General features: G+C 40.4%; 1 protein-coding gene across 1 annotated transcript in view; it reads left to right on the top strand.

The window, feature by feature from the left end:
- Window positions 1–967: 967 nt before the first annotated feature.
- The window catches only part of KCNK5 (potassium two pore domain channel subfamily K member 5), a 40,119-nt gene continuing 37,462 nt past the window's right edge, over window positions 968–3,624 (top strand). Inside the window, exon 1 of the mRNA XM_068558475.1 lies at window positions 968–1,003. The gene's annotated coding sequence lies outside the window, so the exon portion shown is untranslated. The remainder of the gene's footprint in view (window positions 1,004–3,624) is intronic.

The raw sequence follows: 3,624 nt of genomic DNA, 5'->3' as shown, positions 1-3,624 counted from the left end.
GCAGGGAGAACGGAGAGCTGGGTTAAGGGGGTTGGGAAAATGTGGGAAGGGAAGGAATGGGGCCACAGGAGAGGGTGGGGAGAATGAGCGTGACATTGAGGGAGCAAAAAGAGGAAAGGGTCAGGGAATGGAGAAGTAAGCAATGTGGAAAGATAAAGTTGAAATTATAAAAACTTCAAATAAAAACCAATTTATCCCAAAGTCTCCTGCAGTGTTTCTGTGAGACAGTGAGACTGAAATAGGAGGAGGCCCTTTATTTTCTTAGGAAGAGAACACAGACTGGAGGTAGGAGAGGAATGGGAGAGAACTTTGCAAACAAAGAGAGCCTGTGGCCTCTCAAACTGCCCCCACCCCATGCTGGATGAACTGTTCACACCACAGCCCCTGACTTTATCCAGAGAGGGGGGTCTGGGAGAGCAGCCTGGTCTCCCTACAGGCTGAGGGCTGGAGAGTCACAGTGCAGAGTTGTAGGAGGTGGGCAGGGGTTAAGGAAGAGGGCCCTGAAGTCTTCAGGGATGCAGAATTAGGAAACCTGTGGCTTCCCAGCTTCCTGCCCCAGGCTCCAGGGGACACACGTGGTGCCATAAAGGAGAGACAGAAACATCTACAAACCCAGATCATTCCTTCAAACCTGCATCCCTTGTCCCTGGGCTCCAGCCTGATTTGGAGATACCATGGATACCATCCCCCAGCCCCCAAGGAAGACTCCCCCTTCCGCAACGGGAAAAAAAAAGAAAAGGCCTTGACCAGGGGTCAGTGCACAGCTCGCTGCTCTACCTGCCCACACAGAGGCACCAGGGTCAGGGCCAGCCTTTGATACGAGTGCTGGAGGGAGTGTGCCCCCTCCCCAACTTCTGGCTGTTGCTGGTTGAGAGACTTTGAACAAACTAACCCACCCAAGCTTCACTTTCCTCACTGCAAAGTGGATGTAATGACAGGCCCTGCTTAAGATGCATGGAAAGGATGTATTGTGGCCTCAGGTTTATGAACCCTTGGTAGCAAGGTGAGTGAGAAATATCCCAGGTGAGTGTTTTTTGTTTTGTTTTATTGTTTGTGTTTTTATAAATTTATTTATTTATTTATTTTTGGATGTGTTGGGTCTTCGTTTCTGTGCAAGGGCTTTCTCCAGTTGCGGCGAGCGGGGGCCGCTCTTCATCGCGGTGCGCGGGCCTCTCACTGTTGCGGCCTCTCCCGTTGCGGAGCACAGGCTCCAGACGCGCAGGCTCAGTAGTTGTGGCTCACGGGCCCAGCCGCTCCGCGGCATGTGGGATCTTCCCAGACCGGGGCACGAACCCGTGTCCCCTGCATTGGTAGGCGGATTCCTAACCACTGTGCCACCAGGGAAGCCCCTGTTTGTGTTTTTAATAGATAAATTTGGTTAATTTTTAAAATTCAGGTGTAATTGACATATAACATATTCATTTCAGGTGTACAACATAATGATTTGATATTTGTATGTGTTGCAAAATGATCACCACAATAAGTCCAGTTGACATGTCATACACAGTTACAAAAAATTTTTTCTTCTTGTGATGAAGACTTTTAAGATTTCCTGTCTTAGCAACTTTCAAATATGCAGTACAGTATTATTTAATTATAGTCACCATGCTGTCTGTACATTACATCCCCAGAACTTATTTATAGTTGAAAGTCTGTACTTTCTAACCCCCTACACCCAACCCCCAACCCCCATCCCTGGCAACCACCAATCTGTTCTCTGTATTTATGAGTTTTTTAGGTTTTTTTTAGAAATTCTACATATAAGTGAGATCATATGGTATTCGTCTTCTCTGTCTGACTTATTTCACTTAGCATAATGCCCTCAAAGTCCATCCATATTGTCGCAAATGGCAAGATTTCTTTCCTTTTTTGGTATTTCTTCCTCTTTTATGTATTCAATTTTAGTATTCCATTGTATATATATACCACAATTTTTTTATCCATTCATTCATCAGTGGACACTTCGGTTGTTTCCATGTCTTGGTTATTGTAAATAATGCTGCAATGAACATGGGGATGCATGTATGTTTTCGAGTTATTGTTTTCATTTTCTTTGGATAAATACTCAGAAATTGAATTGCTAGATCATATGGTAGTTCTATTTTTAACTTTTTGAGGAACAGCCATACTGTCTTCCACAGTGGCTGCATCAATTTACATTCCTATCAACAGTGCACAGGGTTCCCTTTTATCCACATACTGGCCAACACTTGTTATTTGTTGTCTTTTTGATGATAGCCACTCTGACAGGTGTGAGGTGATATCTCACTGTGGTTTTGATTTGCATTTCTCTAATGATTAGTGACATTAAGCATCTTTTCATGTACCTGTTGGCCATCTGTATGTCTTCTTTGGAACAATGTCTATTCAGATCCTCTGTCCACTTTTTAATTGAATTGTTTGTTTTTGTTGATATTGAATTGTATGAGTTCTTTATATATTTTGGATATTAACTCCAAATCAGATACATGATTTGCAAACATTTTCTTGATTCAAAAAGTTGCCTTTTCATTGTTGATGATCTCCTTTGCTGTGCAGGAACATTTTAGTTTGATGTAGTCCCACTTGTTTATTCTTGCTTTTGCTGCCTCGGCTTTTGGAGTCAGATCCAAAAAATTATGACCTGATGTCAAGGAGCTTACCATCTATGTCTTCTTCTAGGAGTTTTATGGTTTCAGGTCTTATATTCAAATCTTTAATCCATTTTGAGTTAATCTTTGTGTATGGTATAAGATAGTAGTCTAGTTTCATTCTTTTGCATGTGGCTGTCCAGTTTCCCCAACACTATTTATTGAAGAGACTATCCTTTCCCCATTGTATATTCTTGACTCCTTTGTTGTAAATTAACTGACCATGTTAATTTTGTGGGTTTATTTCTGGGCTCTCTTTTCTGTTCCATTGATTCATAAGTTGTTTTTAATGCCAATACTTTACTGTTTTGATTACTATAGCTTTGTAATATAGTTTGAAATCAGGAAGTGTGTTGCCTCCAGCTTTGTTCTTCTTTCTGAAGATTGCTTTGCCTATTCTGGGTCTTTTGTGGTTACATACAAATTTTAGGATTGTTCTGTTTCTGTGGAAAATGCCATTGGAATTTCAGTAGGGATTGCATTGAATCTGGAGATTGCTTTCAGTACTATGGAAATTTTAACAATATTAATTGTTCCAATCCATGAGCACAGGATATCTTTCCATTTAATTGTGTCTTCTTCAGTTTCTTTCATCAATGTCTTACAGTTTTCAGTGTACATGTCTTTCACCCTATTGGTTAGGTTCACTCCTAGGTATTTTATTCTTTTTGATGCAATAAATAGAATTGTTTTCTTTATTTCCCTTTCTGATAGTTCATTATTAGTGTATGGAAACACCACATATTTTGTATATTGATTTTGTATCCTGCAACCTTACTAAATTTGTTAATTAGTTCTAGCAGTTTTTTGGTGGAATCTTTAGGGTTTTCTATATATAATATCATGTCATCTGCAAATAGTGACAATTTTACTTCTTTTTTTTCCAGTTTGGATGTCTTTTATTTCTTTTTCTTGCCTAAGTGCTCTGGCTAGGACTTCCATTGGGTGTGTGCTTTTGACAAATATGTTTTTGACAAATTCATAAATTTATTCA

This window comes from Eschrichtius robustus, chromosome 12 (genome assembly GCF_028021215.1).
Source record: "Eschrichtius robustus isolate mEscRob2 chromosome 12, mEscRob2.pri, whole genome shotgun sequence".
NCBI lineage: Eukaryota > Metazoa > Chordata > Mammalia > Artiodactyla > Eschrichtiidae > Eschrichtius > Eschrichtius robustus.
The sequence above is the reverse complement of the archived record's forward strand: the minus strand, read 5'-3'. Positions and strand labels throughout refer to the sequence as shown.